Source organism: Eurosta solidaginis, chromosome 2 (assembly GCF_040869045.1).
Source record: "Eurosta solidaginis isolate ZX-2024a chromosome 2, ASM4086904v1, whole genome shotgun sequence".
Lineage (NCBI taxonomy): Eukaryota > Metazoa > Arthropoda > Insecta > Diptera > Tephritidae > Eurosta > Eurosta solidaginis.
The window spans coordinates 46,758,021-46,782,442 of record NC_090320.1 but is presented as its reverse complement, the minus strand read 5'-3'; the positions used below and the strand labels follow the sequence as shown (position 1 = coordinate 46,782,442).

Genomic DNA, 24,422 nt, shown 5'->3' with positions numbered 1-24,422 from the left:
CATTTTCACAGAAAACAGTTAACGTCATAAAATCTATGCCCCTACCAAATTTCAAAAGGATTGGTTAATTTTTGTTCGACTTATGGCGTTAAAAGTATCCTAGACAAATTAAATGAAAAAGGGCGGAGCCACGCCCATTTTTAAATTTTCTTTTATTTTTGTATTTTGTTGCACCACATCATTACTGGAGTTGAATGTTGACATAATTTACTTATATACTGTAAAGATATTAAATTTTTTGTTAAAATTTTACTTTACAAATTTTTTTTTTAAAACTGGGCGTGGTCCTTCTCCAATTTTGCTAATTTTTATTAAGCGTACATATAGTAATAGGAGTAACGTTCATTCCAAATTTCATCATGATATCTTCAACGACTGCCAAATTACAGCTTGCAAAAGTTTTAAATTACCTTCTTTTAAAAGTGGGCGGTGCCACGCCCATTGTCCAAAATTTTACTAACTTTCTATTCTGCGTCGTAAGTTCAACTCATCTACCAAGTTTCGTCGCTTTATCTGTCTTTTGTAATGAATTATCGCACTTTTTCGGTTTTTCGAAATTTTCGATATCGAAAAAGTGGGCGTGGTTATAGTCCGATATCGTTCATTTTAAATAGCGATCTGAGATGAGTGCTCAGGAACCTACATACCAAATTTCATCAAGATACCTCAAAATTTACTCAAGTTATCGTGTTAACGGACGGACGGACGGAGGGACATGGCTCAATCAAATTTTTTTTCGATCCTGATTATTTTGATATATGGAAGTCTATATCTATCTCGATTCCTTTATATATGTACAACCAACCGTTATCCAATCAAACTTAATATACTCTGTGAGCTCTGCTCAACTGAGTATAAAAAAACACAATAAAAAACAAACAGCAACGAAATGAATAAAATAAAAAGATTAAATGTGATTGAATAGAATTAGTTAAGAATAATACGGAGCTCTATACCGAACCTAAAATACTAGGAACATATGTTCCACTATAGTAATATTTGTTTTTTTATTTTAATTATTGTACAAAACCCAATACGAAAAAAATTTAGAATATTGTATTAAATGTTAAAAGATTGTAAAATCTGTAAGAATTCCCGTACGAGTAGAAAGAGGACATAACATGTTTAATTGGTCTCTCCAAAGGACATGCTCAAACAAAAGGGATCACTCCAACCCATGTAAATAGATCAGAACTGGCTATATTCCTTTGCGACTCAACCCGGATTGATCCTAGGCTAATCGAATTTTTTGCAGGGTAATTATCAATAACCATTGCTCGGCATCACAGGCCATCCCGACAAATGATCTCATAATATACATATATATTTTGGCGAATGTTAGCAGTACAATACATCACTATGCTGCTCCTAAATAAATCCACAACAACAATAAATCAAGCAGCCACAGTTATGTACATGAACACAACGCCAGTAAGCCATTTACACACATAGATAGAAGGCAACGAAGAATATTTCGCACACATAACCAGCAGCTTGAAGCGACGAGGCTTACTGAGAGTATAAAAGCAGCGCGGTGCAAGCGATATTGTATCAGCTTGATTTTAACACGCTTTAGATTTATAAAAATGGTGTTACCATTCATCATTGGAGCCGTAACTCATATTGTGAATCACTGCATTACTTCGTCTTGCTTCCCTAATCAATGGAAGACTGCATCAGTTCGACCCATTGCAAAGAAGAAGTATGCCGACACTCCTGAGTTCCGTCCTATTAGTATACTACCTGCCCTGTCCAAAGCATTTGAGGCATTAATAGCCGAACAAATCTCAAACCACGTGCAGAGATATCAACTTCTGTCACCTTTGCAGTCTGGATTTAGGGCTAATCATGGATGCGCCACAGCTATGCTTAAGATCCTCGACGATATTCGTAGTCACTTCGATGAAAACTTACGTTGCTGTGTCTGCTTGACTTTTCCAAGGCATTTGACTCAGTTGACCACGATTTGCTCTGCGCTAAGCTGAAGTCCTACTTTGGTTTTAGTTACAATTCATTAGCGTTAGTAGTAGTCTGCGGTGTGCCTTAGGGGTCAATTCTTGGTCCGTTGCTGTTTAGCTTATTTATCAACGACATTTTTGTCTGTAAATTTGTTACTATGCGCGCTTATGAAGACGATGTTAAGCTTTACCTTTCTAGTCGTATTGATGATGTCGATGATCTCTGTTCTAAACTCAACGCTGACATCTCAGAAATTTTCCATTGGGCTAATCACAACGGGCTTCGTCTTTACGCAAATAAAACTTACGTCTTACCTATATCAAAGAAAAAATTAGCTGAGACGGGTATTCCACCGATTTGTATTGGTACCGACCAAATTAAACTGGTGAGTAAAATTACAAACCTTGGCTTTGTAGTCAACTCCAGTTTGACTTGTGTTGACCACCTTAACCAGGATATAGAAAGGGTGTATAGCGCACTGCGAAATCTGAGGATATCGGCGATGTTTACTCCTCTAACATCCGCCATAAATTGACTGTCCAATTAATTTTACCTTATTTGACATCTTCCGAGTTGATATATAATAAGCTAGACTCGCACTCGGCTCATCGGTTAGACGTGGCCTTTAACCATATAATACGCTATGTTAATGGACTTTCGAAGTTCGACCACATATCCCGTTGGAAATCTAGCCTTCTGGGATGTCAAATATCCGACTGTCTCAAAGCCAGGAGCTGCATTTTCTTTTTCCGACTCATGCTCATTAAGACGCCCTTATATCTTTATTTCTTTCACAAGATCCGCTCGTTCAAACGACCTTACAGTATATATATATATATATCTGTTTATATCAGTATCATGTAACTGTTTATTTTCTTTTTGTACTACTACTTATAACTATCTTTCCTTTCATGTTGTACTATAAAAGACCTCAAATCTTATTGTACTAATAATTTTGATCATTAAATAAATACATACATACATACGCGGTAATTGTGAAGTACTACTCCCAAAGTAGTCTAAATAAAGACTATTTGGCACTACTGAATATTGGACAGTTAAGCGATTCGAACGTTAGCAGAAGGTGTATAATTATCAGGAACTCCCCAAAATTCTTCACTATATTCTATAATATAAATATCGTTCAATTTTTATGCTTCAGTACAGTCAATCCGTAATTATATTAGACTGATTAGTTGTTAAACTTGTCTCATATCATCTTTCTCAGCAATCAAACAGATTTTGATTATCTGTTCAAAACCCCCATAGTGCGTCGTTGGCGCTAAAAGTCATGTGACGAACTCTTTCTCATCGTCGCAAAAATTCATCAAATATTCACACTACATTTACGTTGATGGATGTTTATGAAAATTCCAATAGCAACGAAAAAACAAAACAAAAAAACAAAAAAATTAAAACAAAACAAATAAAATAAATCAGCGTGTTTGCCATTAAAACTTGTTCGTTCAACAACAACGTGACAATAAACCCTTTGCTCTTTGTTGTAAAAAATTTTGTGCGAAATTCACGACATTTATGCATTTCACTTATATTTTGATAAATGATTTAATAAGATTGTGCAATGTTCGTTGTTGACATTTCCTAGAGATTTATGGCGCTGCTTTTGATGACAAACTGAGACAGTTGCATTGCTGTAATTATTGTTTTTATAATTACCGTTACTTTAATCAAATATGCAAAAATTTGTCTTAACACTTTCATGCCCATAACTGTACACTGAGCGGAACGTCGTTAACAAAATTATTTTCCTCAAGATATAAAATGTGTTAAGTCAAAGGTGCCCGGAAGAGCTTCGTAGAGCATCGAAATGCATCAAAAGCATGGCGGAACCATACAAGGTGGCAACACGATGACACACCTACAAATATAAATAAAAGTTCCATGTACTTTGTTTTTGTAAATCGATGGACTAATGTCAAAATCGTACTGCGCCGGAAGATAAAGTGTCATGTCAAATAATATTAAAAAGGACCAATCGGCAGATTTCCGGCAGTCACCTGTTACTGGTTTCGCCATGCAAAAATCTATTCGGCACTCTCTTACATGTCTTGTGAGCGCAGCGAATGAGATTCAGCAAAGCAAGCAGTGAATTGGTTCTCGCTTGTAGTTCAAGCCGCAAACATCTCATGCGAAAATTATGTAAATGTTAAAGCTATCTCGTTGTACACGCATACTACTACAAAAATTAGTGCGTTTGTATTCGGAGCTCTGCCAGCATTGTCGGAACCTACATGCTAGAATAGATGCTCAGTTGAGCTATGAGCTGTCGAGTGAAGCAAGATATTCATGTTGGAGCACAAAAGCTAGTTTCTCACAACCATCGAGCCTAGCATCACGCCTCCAATCATAGCTATCATCTAGGTTTTAAGATGGTATATTCATGCTCCAGGCTCTGACGCTGCAGAAGAGCAGCTGAGCTCCGACTTTAAGACAGATGGGATCCGTGACTTCGCCATTGTCGACTTAGGAACCAGTGCTCTATCTACCAACAGAAACCGTGCGCTTGTGCCTTTTCCATGTGGCTTGGACAAACTCCCTCAAACTATATCGAGCTTTCAATAGATATTTGCCCAGTGGGATTTTTTGAAACCAATTAACGGGGCAGTCAGCGTCATTCATCTTCTTGCGGAAGTCCGTGCTCATAGCGTTCGTTACCTCCCTTTGGTTTATACGTACCTTCATTTAACTTATCATTCACTGTATCAGTTCTTCCCTATGTTTTTAGCTCACTTCCGCTATATCACACCCATTTCAAACATTCAGAGTTATTGTTATTTATAAGTCTTCTAGCTGTAGACCTACATATGTTGTCCATGCTCCCGGCCTGCTTCACAGTACTGGGTTTTTCTGCCTCTTTAAAAGGCTTATTGCCTCCAACTGATCTTTGCCTCTTCATTCTCATACCGGTATCTATATTGAACTGCCTTCGACCTGGTTGCACAGCCTCGTGGGTTCATGCCAAGCGTTATCCTTCCCAATGAGTATGATTGACCACGGCTTCCTAGCACTGACCATTTATTGGTGCTGTCCGGTAATATGTGAGGGCTTCCCCACTTCCCCTGCTTCGTACAGTTTTTTTCTGTGTTCGGCTAGCCTGCCGCTCCATCATCGAGCTTATTGACGCTCCACTACCTTCCCTTTCTAAAGCTCACTTATCGCTTGTTGTGCTTTCATTTTCCCTGACTTGCACCCATAAGTAATCTTTCTACAAATGGAAAGCTGTCTAGAAAGAGCTACCTATTTTCCGGAGGACTAATGTTAGGTAAGAGTCAATTGATGAACGACGCAATTATTGTGCTGTGTTTTAAAAACTTATCAAACATTATGTATATTTATTCATATAACGGTTTGCATTCATAATTTATTTATAACAACATTTAAGTGTTTTTAAACGGCGTACTTAAGCACATTGCACAATCACAGCAGCGCCACAGGTTTTTCGTTTATGTAACTCCACAGGAATTACTGCAATAAACCAATTGACTGACCAAACCAAATTAAGCATCAATTGAGCACGCTGTCTGATTAAAGTATTTGTTTTTTTTTTTTTTTTTTTTTTGTATTCGCAAAACAATATGGTATTTGTCATTTTTGTGAAAGACAGCAGCACACCCGATGGTTTAGTAATGAGTAAAATGGGTTTTAAGCGCAATATCGGAGTATAAAAAGTAAGAAGCTGTGAAAACAAGAGAAATAAAAATTTATGGACGTACGAAAAACCGCGCTGTGGGGAATTGTTGCTAATACTGCTTAAACAATGAATTGATTCAAGTAAGACCCTACCGAAATATTGTCGCCTTGCTCCGGCAAAAGTTCGACAGTAAAGCATGAAGTTAATCGATGTTCCACCTCATAATCCACCATGAAGCTACAGCAAGAAGCGTTTCGCAGTGTGTTTAGACGTGCATTTTACAGTGACCCGTCGGAACACGGAACCCAAGAATTTCGCCTGCTATACACTTCGGATCAGAAGGAGTCCAATACTCTGGTCAATCCTACCGCAGTGTATGTTGAATTTTATAACCGTAGTAGCACTATATAACATCACATCCATCGCAATGGTCGCAGCTTCCGGTTGGAAAACGCTAAAGTGATCGGAGTAAATGAAATCGCGGCTTGCACCGAGCTCCTGACTGACAACTCGATCACTAACATTTCATCACTACTTCGAATCCTACGTGAACCAGTTAACTTTACCTATTGTTGTTGTAGCAGTGCTTCGCCCCATCTAGTAGGTGCGACCGATCACAAATTGTCATCAATGTCCTCTAACGGGAGTACACGGAAACTTGCTGTTTCAACAGGGGTGTACCATAGTGAGAGGGGTGTTAGAGGCGTGGTTCCACATTACAATTTAAGAGATGGTTGATGGCATGTGGGGACACATTGCAAACAGGACATACATTTTGTATGTCAGGGTTGATTCTGGATAGGTGAGAGTTTAACCTGTTACAGCAAACAGATCGAAGTTGAGCTAGAGTGACGCGCGTTTCTCTTCTGTTAGTGGATATCACTGAGGACCTGATTGAGCTTTTTTGCTTCATACGGCTGTGTTTTCAGGTGCCGTATTTCCTCCTAAGTGATGACCCCTTACGCCCCTGGGAGGTGTAACCTCATCAATGAGATGTCTGTTGGGATGCCCAGGTTTCTGGGGTTTCAGCAGAAACTGTTTGCTGAGCATTTCCATTTCTACCTAATGGGGACTACTCTGGACTCATTATGTAGGTGGTGTTCTGGGGGCATAAGAAGACAGCTCGTAGCGGTTCTGAAGGCAATATTTTGGCAGACCTCTATTTTCTTCCAGTGAGTAACCTTTAGGCTTGGCGACCATATCGGGGACGCGTAGCATGCAATCGGCCGGCCAATTGCTTTGTAAGTAGTAATGAGCGTTTCTTTGTCTTTACCACAAGTGCTGCCGGTAAGAGATTTGAAGATTTTATTACGGCTCTCTCGAGCGAAATAATTTTTCTTGTCTTGAATGAAATCAAATTTGATAGGAACACTGGAGTGCTCTAAGTCATGAAGCCTACAGCCCATATCAGGAAATATGATCAAAGACCGGGTCATAGTCGCCTTGCCCACAATATTCAGCGCATGTATGTATGTTCAGGCAACCTAGACATCCTGCCATATTTACGACCTATCGAGATTTCTAAATCATGTACGTTAGCAACCACACGGCAGTCACTGGATTCTAGTTCAACAAAAGCTCGTTTTCTACGTCAATACAGAGGAGACTGAATATCCCTCTGTGACGTACATCTGCCTAACAAGGCAGATCCGGTAACAAGAAACATTGAGGTATAAGCCCGATCATCTCGAGAACAATTTAATATAACACATTAAACCTACTTGGCCTTCCCGCTCCCGCCTCCTAGTTCAATAGGTGCCTCCTAGTTCAATAGGTAACTTGGGGTGGTCAGAGCCTCGGCTGTAAAAAAAACAGGATTCGCCCGGGTAGACGATGTCAAAAATTCGATTGAAGAAGTTATAAATAGAGCTGGCACCGCCTTGAAAGGGTTGCTCCTTCAATGTCTAGAAATACCAGTGCAAAATCTTTGTACTCTAGGAACTACTATGCAAGTCAACAGCTTAAGCTCAACTGTCAAACATCAATACCAACAACAATCGCCAGTAAAGCGGCAAAGCATCACACTTACTACACAAGCACAACCTCAACTTTTGCGAAAGTTCATAAAGAGTGAAAGCCCCTAAGCGATGGCATGCGCTAAACAAAAATGCAAAGACAAATATGTGTCTAGATCAGTGCTGCACAACGCCGACAGAGAACACAAACGCAACTTTTGGATGTGAAACATCTATAAATAAATAAAAATAAATATAAGGCGCTATAACCTCCGAAGAGATCTTATTCCAAGCTTCTCTTCAAATTTGCGTCGTGCTCCTTTTTTTAATTTTTCCTAAAAATTGGCGCGACGGAGCCTACTCGTTTTATGCCGACTTCGAACGACATCTGTAATGCAGATGAGTTCTTACTGAGAGCTTTTCATGGCAGAAATACACTCGGAGTGCTTGCCAAATACTGCCGAGGGGCGACCCCCTCTTAGAAAATTTTCTTCTAAATGAAAAACCTTGTTTCTAAAATTTTGATGTTGCTTTGCCCGGGCGTGAACCCAGGATCTTCGGTGTGGTAGGCGGATCACGCTACCATCGCACCACGGCGGCCGCCATGAAAAACATCTATAGGCGCGGGTAAAACTGATTTCTGGCCTGGCGACGCGTCGATGGTATATATGTATATATAGTCTATGTGCAGTACTGTGTACGGTGTGGCGAGGCGTCGCCATGCGCAAGTGACTGCGCGATTCTTTTTCCGCAGAGTTTAGGCCAGGGTCCTCCCGGGGTCATTTGGAGATCACTTGGGGTCATTTGGCGTTCATTTCGGGTTGATTTTGGGGACACGGCAGAGTCCTCGTAGGGTCATTTGGTGTTAATTTCTGGATCATTTTCGGGACTCTCTCGGAATCTTTCTGGGATCATTTCGGATTGATTTTGGGACTAGGGATTATTTCGAGATGCCTTCAGAGACTTTTTCGGGGTCGTCCTGGGTAGTTTCGGGAAATATGGCGATCACTTCGAGGTCGTTTAGTCATCATTTCGCAATGATGACTCTTTCAGGATCCCCGGGGTCATTTGAGAGTCATTTGGGGATCACTTCGGGGTCGTATATGGGATATCTCGGTGCCCTCTCGGGTTCATTTGGGGGTAATTTTGGGATAATTTGTAGATAACTTCGGGGTTGTTTGGGGGTCAGTACGGGATAATTTAAGAAATTCTACCGGGATCTTACCGGGGTCACTTGGTTAGAAAGGAATTGCGGAGCTCTCTCGGGGTCCTCACGTGGTCATATTGGGGGTCACTTCATGGTCGCTTGGGGCAATTCCGGGATAATTTTAGGAACTCCCCCGGAATCCTTTCGAGATCGTTTGGGAATCACTTTGGGGTATTTAAGGAGTTCTTTCGAGGACTCTGTCGGGGTAATTTCGGGATGATTTTGAGGACTCGGAACCCTGCCGGGATCATTCAAGGTTCATTCGGAATAAATCGAAATATTTTATTTTATCATTATTTCATATTTAGTTACTATCGCAATCTGTTTTTCTCTGTATATTCTTGTTAAAGAATAATGTCGATGTTTCTCAACTGCCAGGCGTCGCATGACGGCTCACATTTTTTTTTTGTAGTAGTAAGTGCTTCCATTGAGAATGGCTTGAGCATGTAATTCACGCATGAGATGTTTACTACTTGAAGCAAAGATTATCGAAAAGTAAAGATGTTGCAGGCGCCAACTTCGGTGGAAAGCAGCGGAGCTTCACAAAATTCTAGTAGGTCACTATCACCACACCAAAAACTTTAACACAATTTTTAACATAATTTAAGCGCACAAATACACTGATTGGAGTTTTAAAAAGTAAAAGTAAAAATTCTGAACACATTAGCTGAATAAAAAGTGTACAAATGATTGTTAAATAACAAATACAAACAGTGGTAGTTTAACAAATTCTGCTGTGGTAAGTGGTGAATGTGACCTACTAGAATTTTGTTTTTGCTTCACACGATTTTTCGTCCCTGCAACATCTTACTTTTCGATAATCTTTGCTTGAAGTGCATACAAGCTGAAGCCCATCCACCGCTTGCTTTACTGAATCTCTCTCTGTCGCTGCGCTCGCACGTCATGTGGGTGAGCGCAGAATAGCTTTCCGAAGCTCTTGAGTGCTTCACTGGTCTAGATATTCAGCTAAAAATGGCTGTTTGTTGGCTTAAAAGCCGGTAGTGGTGCTTATAAATTAACGAAATGAAAATTGTTGTATTTTTTACGTTTTGGATAAATAAATTTTTGGCAGCATGCGGTCCAGCGCGTACCCAGCATCTGCAGCTGCTTGCTTCTGTCACATATTTATTATTGTTGTTGTTGCCAAGTTTTTTACTGCCTTTTTTTGGTTATTATCGAACTACCCGTTTGCACGCTTTATTTATGATGTCCAAAACAAGTATCGCTTACATCCACAATTTTATTGCCACATTGCATGCTCATGAAAAATTGTCTTGGCTGATTAGGCGTGTCATTGTTCATTACTCAATTTGTTGCAAGTTTTTATTGTTGTTGTTGTTGCACATCGACAAATTTCACTTGCATGTTGCAACAGCATCATAATACACAACACAGCGGCATCAGCAAAGTTTTGTAATTTAAAGCTATGTATTGTAAATAGTATGCATTATTATTTTTGTGATAATATTTTTTGGCTATTAAAGTGAAACTCGTGGGTGATTAGTTTTTGGTTTGTATTTTGAACTAGATCAGATAATAAATTGTGATTCGTTCAAAAAAATTGTAGCTTTCTCTATAAAGGCTTAGTACCATATTAAGGCCGACCGCCCTTAAAGCTACATACCGGATTTAAGAGAGCGGATGGTGGTTTAACATGGCGTAGAGTTTGTTGAATATCGGTTGAGGCTGCCATATAGACAGATTCTCTGTCATACATGCCTTTACTTAGAGACAGTATTAGGTTGGTTCCAGTATTGATGGTGCCTATATTACCTTTATGTCCAGGAATTTTTGTTGAAGTTAATTGTGATGAGCTTCACTTTTTCTGAGGAGAGTATGAATGGTATAAGCTTAACACATCATTATCCCTACTCTTCGAACCATTTTGAGGACCTGTTAAAAGCTTTCCATTCCTTGATGTCATACTCCACGACTTCGTGTATAAAGGGAGCTCCAAAGCAGCGCTGTCCGACGCCACTTTATGCCTGGTACCTAGACTATCTAGGGGATACTTCTCTGCTCTTCGAAATGGAGAAAATAAGGGCTGCGATGTACTGCCCAGGCATGATGAACCAAATCCCGCAATCGATAATGATGGAATTAATGTCCCCCAACCGATAATGACGAAGTCAGAATATCAATAACCAGATTAAAAAAGAGCAAAACCGCGAGAGCTGATGGAATACCTGCGGAGCTATTCAAATACTGTGGTATAAAGTATGTCATTGATTTTATATTGAAGTTTTGTAGGTATGTGTTTCATAACAAACCGATGAGTCGATGTTAACAAATTGGTAACACTTCGATAAGAAATCGATAACTTTACGATAGTAAATTGATACATTTTTGAGAACAAAATCGATATTTCGATAACACGCCGATAAAAAATTGCTAACAATCAAACAATAACAAATCTATAGGTGCCCAAAAAAATATTGTTGTCTTTTCGACAACAAACGAATAACTCGTCTTTTGAAAATCGATTTAATTTAATTTAGCTTAATTTAATTTAACTTAGTTTAATTAAATTTAATTTAATACATTTTCCTTTATTTTATCTGATTTTATGTAATGTTTTTTATTTAATTTTTTAATTAAATTAAATTTTATTTTTTTTTTCTATTCTTTTTTATTTTTTTTAATGCCTTATTTTAGTTTTTTTTTAAATTTATTATAATTTTTATTTATTTTTTATTTTATTATTAATTATATTTTTTAATTTATTTAGTTTTGTTTTTAAAACTTTTCTTTATGTTATATTATTTTATTTTATTTTATAAAACTTTATTTTATTTCATTTAAGTTTATTTTTTTATTTTATTTTATTTTGTTACACTTTGTTTTATTTTAATTTATTTTATTTTGTTTTATTAAGATTTATTTAGATTTTCGTTAACTTTTATTAATGCTTCTTTATTTTGTTATTAATTATATTATATTATTATATTTGGTTTTATCTTATTTAGATTTTTTTTTCATATTTAAGTGTTCTCATTTTGTTATTAATTATATTTTTTTATTTTTATTTATTTTATTTTTATTTATTTTATTTTTTTTTTTGTTTTTTTTTTTTTTGATTTTATATAATTTTTATTTATTTTTTTATTTTATTATTAAGTATATTTTTTAATTTATTTAGTTCTATTTTTAAAATTTTTGATCATACTATTTTATTTTATTAAGATTTTATTTTTTTTGTTTCATTTTATTTTATTTTATTTAGGTTTTTTTAACTTTTATTATTTTGATAAAATTTAGTAGCCTTGAATGTTGCAATTAATTAGATTAGTTGAGCTGAAAGGCCGCGGTTAATGAATAAAACTTCCTTTCGGTTTGTTTTATATTCATAAATTTTAATTTTGGTCGATATTTCGACTTCAATCGGAAGTCATCATCAGGGCTGAAGACAAAACAATAACAATAGTTAATTACACAGAACATACATATGGAAACATGAATAACAAAATATGACTTACACATATGGACATTTTGATCGACTGATTGGGAATATGACCAAAAAATTACAAAGAGGTCGAGAAAAACAAAAGAAGAAACCAAAATATAAACAATTTGGAAAAGTCCCGTAAAAATAAACAATAAGGGTAAACAAAAATCATGTATACAATAACAACATTGATATGACAACTAGACTTAGCTTAACACATATGTACGTATGTATGTACATATTTCATCCCATTTAACTATTTGACAATATTTAAAATGACCGCCTTGTGGTGTTGTTGCTTCAAAATTAAATTCGTGTAAGACTGCGCACAATTGTCCGTGTCCATTTTGAAGTTCATTCTTTTTTCATTAGGGGTGTTCAAAATATGTAGCATTTCTAAAGTGTATCGTTTGCTGTAATGTTTTTCATTGTCCAGTATAGTTACATTATCGAAGTCGGGGAAGTGCCCTGTGTCCTTGCAGTGGGATGTTAAAGCCGTCTTGTTGTCCGAAGCACGGGACTTTTCCAAATTGTTTATATTTTGGTTTCTTCTTTTGTTTTTCTCGACCTCTTTGTAATTTTTTGGTCATATTCCCAATCAGTCGATCATACATGTCCATATGTGTAAGTCATATTTTGTTACTCATGTTTTCATATGTATGTTCTGTGTAATTAACTATTGTTATTGTTTTGTCTTCAGCCCTGATGATGACTTCAGATTGAGGTCGAAATATCGACCAAAATTAAAATTTATGAATATAAAACAAACCAAAAGGAAGTTGTATTCATTAACCGCGGCCTTTCAGCTCAACTAATCTAACTAATTGTACCTTTTATTAATATTTTTCATTTTGTTATTAATTATATTATATTTAATTTTTTCTTATTTTATTTAAATTTAGTTTTATTTTTATACTCAGTTGAGCAGAGCTCACAGAGTATATTAAGTTTGATTGGATAACGGTTGGTTGTACATATATAAAGGAATCGAGATAGATATAGACTTCCATATATCAAAATAATCAGGATCGAAAAAAAATTTGATTGAGCCATGTCCGTCCGTCCGTCCGTCCGTCCGTTAACACGATAACTTGAGTAAATTTTGAGGTATCTTGATGAAATTTGGTACGTAGGTTCCTGAGCACTCATCTCAGATCGCTATTTAAAATGAACGATATCGGACTATAACCACGCCCACTTTTTCGACATCGAAAATTTCGAAAAACCGAAAAAGTGCGATAATTCATTACAAAAGACCGATAAAGCGACGAAACTTGGTAGATGAGTTGAACTTATGACGCAAAATAGAAAATTAGTAAAATTTTGGACAATGGGCGTGGCACCGCCCACTTTTAAAAGAAGGTAATTTAAAACTCTTGCAAGCTGTAATTTGGCAGTCGTTGAAGATATCATGATGAAATTTGGCAGGCACGTTACTCTTATTACTATATGTACGCTTAATAAAAATTAGCAAAATCGGAGAAGGACCACGCCCACTTTTAAATTTTTTTTTTAAAAGTAAAATTTTAACAAAAAATTTAATATCTTTACAGTATATAAGTAAATTATGTCAAGATTCAACTCCAGTAATGATATGGTTCAACAAAATACAAAAATAAAAGAAAATTTAAAAATGGGCGTGGCTCCGCCCTTTTTCATTTAGTTTGTCTAGGATACTTTTAACGCCATAAGTCGAACAAAAATTAACCAATCCTTTTGAAATTTGGTAGGGGCATAGATTTTATGGCGTTAACTGTTTTCTGTGAAAATGGGCGAAATCGGTTGATGCCACGCCCAGTTTTTATACACAGTCGTCCGTCTGTCCTTCCGCATGGCCGTTAACACGATAACTTGAGCAAAAATCGATATATCTTTACTAAACTCAGTTCACGTACTTATCTGAACTCACTTTATCTTGGTATGAAAAATGAACGAAATCCGCCTATGACCACGCCCACTTTTTCCATATCGAAAATTACGAAAAATGAAAAAAATGCCATAATTCTATACCAAATACGAAAAAAGGGATGAAATATGGTAAGGTAATTGGATTGTTTTATTGACGCGAAATATAACTTTAGAAAAAAACTTTATAAAATGATTGTGACACCTACCATATTAAGTAGAAGAAAATGAAAAAGTTCTGCTGGGCGAAATAAAAAACCCTTGAAATCTTGGCAGGTATTACATATATAAATAAATTAGCGGTCCACATATAAATTAGCGGTCCAATAAATTTGCGGTCCTGGTCCACATTTTGGTCGATATCTGGAAAACGCCTTCACATATACAACTACCACCACTCCCTTTTAAAACTCTCATTAATACCTTTAATTTGATACCCATATCGTACAAACTCATTCTAGAGTCACCCCTGGTCCACCTTTATGGCGATATTTCGAAAAGGCGAACACCTATAGAACGAAGGCCCACTCCCTTTTAAAAATACTCATTAACACCTTTCATTTGATACCCATATCGTACAAACAAAGTCTAGAGTCACCCCAGGTCCAGAAAGGCCCACTCCCTCTTAAAATACTTATTTACTCCTTTCGTTTGATACCCATATTGCACAAACGAATTCTACAGTCACCCCTGGCCCACCTTTATGGCGATATCTCGAAACGGCGTCCACCTATAGAACTAAGGCCCACTCCCTCTTAAAATACTCATTAACTCCTTTCGTTTGATGCCCATATTGCACAAACGAATTCTAGAGTCATCCCTGGTCCACCTGTATGGCGATATCTCGAAAAGGGGTCCACCTATAGAACTAAGCCCCACGCCCTTTTAAAATAATCATTAACACCTTTCATTTGATACCCATATCATACAAACAAATTCTAAAGTCACCCCTGGTCCACCTTTATGGCGATATCTCGAAAAGGCGAACACCTATAAAACGAAGGCCCACTCCCTTTTAAAAATACTCATTAACACCTTTCATTTGATACCCATATCGTACAAACAAAGTCTAGAGTCACCCCTGGTCCACCTTTATTGCGATACCTCGAAAATGCGTCCACCTATAGAACTAAGGCCCACTCCCTCTTAAAATACTCATTAACTCCTTTCGTTTGATACCCATATTGCACAAACGAATTCTAGAGTCACCCCTGGCCCACCTTTATGGCGATATCTCGAAACGGCGTCCACCTATAGAACTAAGGCCCACTCCCTCTTAAAATACTCATTAACTCCTTTCGTTTGATACCCATATTGCAAAAACGAATTCTAGAGTCACCCCTGGTCCACTTTTATGGCGATATCTCGAAAAGGGGTCAACCTATAGAACTAAGCCCCACGCCCTTTTAAAATAATCATTAACACCTTTCATTTGATACCCATATCGTACAAACAAAGTCTAGAGTCACCCCTGGTCCACCTTTATGGCGATATCTCGAAACGGCGTCCACCTATGGAACTAAGGATTACTCCCTTTTAAAATGCTCATTAACACCTTTCATTTGATACCCATATCGTACAAACGCATTCTAGAGTTACCCCTGGTCCATCTTTACGGCGACATCTCGAAAAGGCGTCCATCTATAGAACTTAGGCCGACTCCCTCTTAAAATACTCATTAACTCCTTTCGTTTGATACCCATATTGCACAAACGAATTCTAGGGTCACCCCTGGTCCACCTTTATGGCGATATCTCGAAACGGCGTCCACCTATGGAACTAAGGATTACTCCCTTTTAAAATACTCATTAACACCTTTCATTTGATACCCATATCGAACAAACGCATTCTAGTCACACCTGGTCCATCTTTATGGCGATATCTCGAAAAGGCGTCCACCTATAGAACTAAGGCCCACTCCCTCTTAAAATACTCATTAACTCCTTTCGTTTGATACCCATATTGCACAAACGAATTCTAGAGTCACCCCTGGTCCACCTTTATGGCGATATCTCGAAAAGGGGTCCACCTATAGAACTAAGCCCCACGCCCTTTTAAAATAATCATTAACACCTTTCATTTGATACCCATATCATACAAACAAATTCTAAAGTCACCCCTGGTCCACCTTTATGGCGATATCTCGAAAAGGCGAACACCTATAAAACGAAGGCCCACTCCCTTTTAAAAATACTCACTAACACCTTTCATTTGATACCCATATCGTACAAACAAAGTCTAGAGTCACCCCTGGTCCACCTTTATTGCGATACCTCGAAAATGCGTCCACCTATAGAACTAAGGCCCACTCCCTCTTAAAATACTCATTAACTCCTTTCGTTTGATACCCATATTGCACAAACGAATTCTAGAGTCACCCCAGGCCCACCTTTATGGCGATATCTCGAAACGGCGTCCACCTATAGAACTAAGGCCCACTCCCTTTTAAAATACTCATTAACACCTTTCGTTTGATGCCCATATTGTGCAAACAAATTCTAGGGTCACCCCTGGTCCACCTTTATGGCGATATCTCGAAACGGCGTCCACCTATGGAACTAAGGATTACTCCCTTTTAAAATGCTCATTAACACCTTTCATTTGATACCCATATCGTACAAACGCATTCTAGAGTCACCCCTGGTCCATCTTTACGGCGATATCTCGAAAAGGCGTCCATCTATAGTACTTAGGTCCACGCCCTTTTAAAATACTCATTAATACCTTTCATTTGATACCCATATCGTACAAACGCATTCTAGAGTCAACCCTGATCCACCTTTATGGCTATATCCCTAAATGGCGTCCACCTATAGAACTATGGCCCACTCCCTCATAAAATACTCTTTAATGCCTTTCATTTGATACACATGTCATACAAACACATTCCAGGGTTTCCCTCGGTTCATTTTCCTACATGGTTATTTTCCCTTATGTTGTCACCATAGCTCTCAACTGAGTATGTAATGTTCGGTTACAACCGAACTTAACCTTCCTTACTTGTTATAAGTGTTTTCATTTTGTTATAAATTATATAAATATATTTATTTTTAAATATTTGGCGATTCTGCTGGCTCAATGTCTTTTTAATAAATGAAACACATAGGTTTTTTTCCTCCGATATATTTTGGTTACACTACGGTAACCGTCCTCAGGGAACTACAAACGTAAACATTTTTTTTTATAATTAATAAATAAAAGCAAAAACTTTACAATAAAATTGATTAAAAATATCACATACATTATTTTACACGTCCTTCCGCCGTGACGTGGAGTTTGGTACTGTTCGTTTGTTTGTTAGTAAATATTTATAGTTGTGAGCGGAATGGTCAATGTCAGTTTTATAGTTCAGTCTAATGTGTTCTGGAGTGTTTACGATATGTAGCATTTCCAATGTAAATCGCTTATTGTAGTGTTGCTCTTGTTGGAGAATGCTCGCGCTCTCGAAGCTCGGTATAAGGCCGCTAGCTGCACAGTGAGACATTAGTGCTGTTTTTTGATTATTAGACTGTTGGCAATATTTTAAATCTGATTTGTGTTGCGATAATCTAGTTTTTAATTTTGATTTTGTTGTTCCTACGTAAACGCTGTTACATGGTTCGTTGTTTTTGCCGCCGCATGTGATTTTATATATGACATTGCTTTTTTCGGTTTCGGGTATCTTTGCTTTTGTTTTGTTAAAGAAACACCTTAATGTGTTGTTAGGTTTATGTGCAATTTTAACGTTTTCTCCGTCATAGCAATCAGACTTTGCGAGTCATTCTGATAACCGCGGTATATATGTTACGGATCTAAAAATGTTAGGTTTTTCGGATTTTTGTTTTCCTTTGTTAGATTTTGCATTTTTAATTAATGTTTTAATAATGTTGTTCGGGAAATCATTGCTCTTCAATATATTTTCCGCTTCTCTTATTACCTCTTTGTGGTACGTGTCGCTCGATATACGCAGCATCCTTTGTATACAGCACATTGCTGTATTCATTATCATTGACTTCGGGTGTTTTGAGTGGAAGTTAATGATTCGTCCTGAAGATATTTGCTTCTTATACCACGATAACTTTAGTTGATTTCCTCTTTTTATCACAATGGAGTGTAGATACGGTAGTTTTCCATCTTCCTCTATTTCTAATGTAAATTTAATGTTTTTATGGAAAGTGTTAGAGCGTTGAGTGTGTTATATATCGGAGGAAAAAGACCGATGTGTTTCATTTATTAAAAAGACCTTGAGCCAGCAGAATCGCCAAATATTTACAAGAACACAGGTCGCAAAAAATACAATAGTATATTTATTTTTATTTATTATATTTTTTAAGTTTTATTTTTTTTTATTATTATTTATTTTTTTTTCATTTTATTTTATTTTGTTTTTTTTTCTTCATTTTATTAATTTTATATTATTTTATGTTATTTTACCTTATTCGTTTTTTTTTTTTTATTTTGTGTAATTTAAGCTAAGTTTTTTAAATTATTTTCTATTTTTTTCTTTATGCAATTATTATTTCTTTTAAATCGAACTAAATAATATACAAAGATAGTATAACCAAAAAAACTCTAAAAAGAAAAAACTTCAACTTAAAGCTGAATACCTAACAACGTACATTGTTTTTATAAACACTTTGTGTATCAGTTATGAAAACTACACATTTGCTCATATTTGATTTTATATCCCTAGCTCTTTATTTCCAACAAAACAGCAGTGTATATACATCTCTTCGTGCTCTTTCATGCATTAAAATTGTGTATATGTTTGCCGTGAGTTTCTGGGTGATTTCGCTCATATCATCTCTACCGCGAACAATGTGCCCACCTTACGCTGCCGCGTCGTGACTACCCTAAGGCTTCTATTCTGTATTACTCCAAATAGCATACCATACCGTACACTACGCTTACACATTCTGATCTATGTAGAAAATTTGATGTAATAGTCTAAGCATTATTAATACATATAAACTTACTTCCGTTTGCTTGTTTTCCGCGGAATTTACATATTCCAGGTACAGGCTTGGGTTGTTCCAAGAAATGAACATTCTGAACAATCATAGCTATTTAATACGTAGGCTGCAAAGGAAATTAGGGTTGATGGTTTTTGGGTTTACACTTTTTTTTCTATAACAGTTTTTGTTTGCAAATTTATTATATTTTCTTAAGTCGATACTGATTTGAAATTCTCCCTCCTCGGTACGTTGAGTGGTGAAATGTTTAAAATATATTGGCATTGCAAATTAATCAGGACTACAAATCGGAAAGCGGAGAATGCTCGAAATGATGACCAACCAGCGTCAGCTTGTCCCCAGAGATCTTTGAAGTAGCAGAAATTAAATGTATGAAGCTGCCTACCCGTTACACTGATTTTTTTATTTTTCAAAGATATGGAACACTCCTCCACATTTCTAAACACACTATTTTTACTTCCTTAAACACACACATTCACTTTCGCTACATTATTCAGTTTACATACATGATTCTACAAACTTGTTTAAATTTATATAACTTGTTCTATGTAAACTTAATTTTTATGCACTACACAACAATGCAATTGAAACGTGAAAATGCATAGAGATATCGAGCAATAAGAACCCCGAGTACTGAGAGCTGGGGCATAAAAACTAAATAGAAAGATAAAATATTTATGCGCACGCTTAGTGGGAAAATATGTGCATGGGATTGCTCAAATTGGTAAAGACACACCCACAACTGAGTGCATGAAAGTGTTTTGCATTGATATGCAAACATTAGATTGCGGCGCTGGTAAAGTTGCAAATTACGTCGCTAAGTTTGATGCTATGTGCTACCAATTTAGGAGCTGGGCTCCTTCAAACTTTTTTCGAACCAGTCTAATATTCACACCCAAAAAACATCATAGAACACTGTAGCGATAAAGCACAACATAATAGAATATGAAGTATCAATAGAACATGAAGTATCATCCTTCAACTTGTAAGTATTGGAGATATATTTCGTTCTGAACCAATGAAGTTCCCATCTATTAAAGAAATGTTCTTAGTATAAGAACCGTCATTACCGACATATGCAAATTAAGCCTTTTTTGTTGAGAATGCTATGATTCTCCACTTGAGTTCCAGTTGAGAAACCACGTTGGAGTGTGGACTTGAACTTAGTACTTAACTTAACCCCACATGGCACACAAGCGTAAAATGTTAATTGGTTAAGATGTTAAGGAAATTCCTTTCCGAAAAAAAGAGCAAAAGAAATAAAGTTCTGACGGGTTCCTAAGATTAAAATAAACAAACTTTTATTTGAAAATACAGCAGTGAACAGGAAAATAGCAGTGCAAATTTAAATCAAATTTCGTTATTTAAAATAAATTCTATAAATTTTGTAACTGAAACTTAGCAAAAGAATCTCAAAAACGTTTTCGAAAATATGAGAAAATTTTACGAAAATTTCAAACTTTTTATTTGCAGTTCTCTGAGTTTTTTTCAGCATGGAGTTTTGTAGCCTAATCAAGTTTTGTTTAACAAAGTTATAAGTTAGAGGTCTCTCGAAAATCCTTAATTTTTATTAATTTTTTCAGACGGGTATTTCATACTTTCGTCCATATAAAGTGTGTTTTTTTTATATAGAAGAACATCTTGAAAAAATTCGGTATGCAGCAGGGAACAGAAAAAAAGCAGTGGCAATTTTTGCAAAATATCGTTCATTAAATTCCTCTTTGTTATTTTTCATATTTAAAAAAAAAAAAACACTTCTATAAATTTTGTAACCGAATCTATACTAACCAATCCAAATACGTTTTTGTTCGAATTTTTTATGAAAATTCGGAAAATTTTCATAAAAATTCGAACTTTGGTGTGAACAGAAAAATATCAAATGCAATTTTTTATCAAATTTCCTCAATCAAATTCGTTTTTTATTTTTGATATTTTATGAAAAACTTTTTTGAATTTTGTAAATGAAACTAAGCAATCTGATAATCAAAAAGAGTTTCGGAAAAATTCGAAATTTCGAGAATATATGTATTACGAAATACTCGAACTCTTTATTTGGAGTTCTCTGATTTTGTTTTTTTTTTGTTTGCGTATTCATTTTGTTAGCCTATTCACTTGTAGTCTAACAAAGTACAAGATTTAGGTCTCTTAAAACTCACAAAAATTTTTAGCATTTTTTGTTTTTTGGAGAGTGCTTTAAATTTTTCTCCATACCAAATGCGAATATTTTTTTTTTTGTATTTGCGAGAAAATCTGAAACACCCTTCGTAAATTGTCGAAAATCAGTGCTAATCTTGTACTTTGTTAGACTAAAACTGATTGGGCTACAAATCAGCATACTACAAAAAATCCATAGAACTTTAAATAAAAAGTTCGAAATATTGGTAAAACTTTCTCGTATTTTCGAATAATTCGAAAACGTATTTAATACAGTTACGAAATTCAGTCAGGTACCACATAAATTATTAAAAAAAAATCCAAATAGCTACAAATAAGAAACTCGAAATAAAACTTTCTCGAATTTTTGAATAACTCGAAACCGTATTTGACACAGTCAGGTACTACATGCATAGAAGATTTATCTTAAAACATTGAAAACAAAAAAACGGACAAGTCTTACAAACAGACAACATTTGGTTAATTCGTTGTACTATAGATAGAGCAAAAACAGCAACAATACCAGTTTCTCCGAAACCGCCTTACAAACATGCATAACTTCAACACATAATTACATACGAATTATGTGATGTGTAGAAGATTAATATATGCATAAGAAGGTAATTGGGAAAAAATTTACAACAACTAAAGCATGACGTAGCTGAATGCGTTTGTAACCATTTCAACTATCGTAGGAGTGCGGGTTTGAATCCCACTCCCGGGAGAAACGGCTTTGAAGAGATTTACAAGGCATAATCGAAAAAGCTGTCGCCTTGATGTCACGTTGTTTAAATTTTTCTCAAATTATTAAATAAATTATAAAATCAAAAATTGCTTGAAATAAATGTTTTCATACATTTAAAGCAATACGGGCAATCCCCGATTAACTCTTACAAACAGACAACATTTGGTTAATTCGTTGTAGTTCTATAAATAGATCAAAACCAGCAACAATACCAGTTTCTCTGAAACCGCCTTACAAACATGCATAACTTCAACACATAATTACATACGAAGTATATGATGTGTAGAAGATTAATATATGCAAAAGAAGGCAATTGGGAAAAACTTTACAGCAACTAAGGCATGACGTAGCTGAATGCGTTTGTAACTATTTCAACTAAGGTAGGAGTGCGGGTTCGAATCACACTCCCGGGAGAAAAGGCTTTGAAGAGATTTACAAGGTATAATCGAAACAGCTGTCGCCTTGTCCGTCCTGATGTCACGTTGTTTAAATTTTTCCCAAATTATTAAATAAATCAAAAAAGAATAATTTAGTACTCAAAAAAATCAAGAGAACTATAAATAAAAGGTTCCAAATATTGGTAAAACTTTCTCGAGTTATCGAATAATTCGAAAACATTTTTGAGCCAGTTTCAAAACTCAGTCAGTTACTAAATGCTTAGAAGTTTTTTTTTAAATATCGAAAACAAAAAAAATAATATTTTCATACTCAAAAAAATGCAAAGAACTACAAATAAAAAGTTCGAAGTTCTGGTAAAACTTTCTGGAATTTTCGAATATGTACTTCGAAAACAGTTTTGAGACAGTTACAAAATTCTCATTTACTAAATGCATAGAAGTTTTTCCTCAATATATCGAAAACAAAAAAGAATAATGGCTGCTGTATATTTAACAAATTAATTACCTAATTTTTTTAGTTATATTTGCTATGTAGCTTAATATCTTATCATTTTTATTTGAAATTTAGTTTAAAAAAACGCTGTTTCCTTTTAAACGCAATAAACTAAATGTTTGGCGCGTGGATTGTAATAAACAAAATAAATTTTACTCTGAATAAAGCAATATACAAAGTGTTAGCATATTGAAGTCATCATATGTGGATATTAGGCCGGGTCGATTTGTGGGGAGGCAAAAAATGGGCTCTGTGAAAATCATATTCTAGGGATCAAAATAAGAAACTTTGCCGAAGGAACCATACCTCTAAAACGAATTGAAATTGCCCCTACCCAAAAGTTTGACCCAAAGGGGGGACATCAGAATTCGTTTTAGAGGTATGGTTCCTTCGGCAAAGTTTCTTATTTTGATCCCTAGAATACGATTTTCACAGAGCAATGAGAGATTTTTAAATCGACCCGGCCTAGTGGATATGCTTTTAGTCCATTAAAATGCATGTTTTATATAATTTTGTTTATATAACGAAAAACCGAAATGTGTTTACAAAACTATAGAATTGTAAAAAAATGTTTAAGCAAGTCTAATCAATGAGATTAAGGAAGATGTTGTTTATAATTGAACGAAAGTAAACTAATCCAATTTGCCACACAGGGATAGGTCTGGCTTCTGTAGTTTTTTTCTCCAAGTAAAGGGCACTAGAACAGTTTTTTTAGGATTGATAGACAAATCACACCACCTTTCTATGATGCGATTGGATATTGTTTTCTAGCGCCTCCCTGTGATACAGATTACATAGTCATATGCGTACCCCTCTGTGTCAAAACCAATAGTTTTCAGTAACTGAAGGAGGTTATCTATGAATTGGTTATAAAATAACTCCGACCTCTTGGCAAATACCAGAAGCTTTCTAAAACCTATCCTACTTGAAGCGTCTGGATCCGATAGCTGTGTCACTCTTAACAGCTGGAGTTTCTGACAATACCTTTAAACATTTGACATTATAAAAAATACAGGAATGTGCCAAATTTACTTTAAAATGCTATAAGCTGACTCATTTCTGTTTTTCATTTTTGATATTTCTTCCTGCTGCATGTGTGTGTGTTTTTTTACTAACTTTTCAAACCCAAATGACCCATTTTTTCAGACAGCTAAACATTAGCAAATTGATTTATCAAATCATAAAGTTCAAACGGTAGTCAGATGACTAATATCAGAATTGATCTATATACACAAAAATCAGCGGAAAAAATAAAAATGAAACAATTCAAAAAATGTACTATTTAGGTTTGGCAGTTGCAATATTTGTAGCTGTCATATTTATTTGACAAGTGACAGGTGCTAAATGGTTTTAGTCATGGCTAAACTATATGGTTGGCTCATCTCCAAAGCAACAACATACCTTTGTTCAGATTGTCAAAATATGCGTGTTGGTGTTAGGCGAATGGAATGGAATGAGAACATAAAACTTAGCAAGCATTTGAAAAACTTAAGCATTTTTGCAATTTTAAAAAGTTAATTTAGTTTGTATGTATTGAAATATAAGTAAAAATGGAAA

General features: G+C 35.7%; 1 protein-coding gene and 1 long non-coding RNA gene across 10 annotated transcripts in view; both read right to left on the bottom strand.

Annotated features, from left to right (window-relative positions):
• LOC137239669 (uncharacterized) overlaps positions 1-24,422 on the bottom strand; it is a 148,892-nt gene that overhangs the window by 110,194 nt on the left and 14,276 nt on the right. The window lies entirely within an intron of this gene.
• LOC137239667 (uncharacterized) lies at positions 18,511-23,152 on the bottom strand. Its single transcript, XR_010949449.1, has 2 exons — positions 19,079-23,152; positions 18,511-19,023 (listed from the first exon to the last, which is right to left on the bottom strand). It is a non-coding gene; the product is annotated as an uncharacterized lncRNA (long non-coding RNA).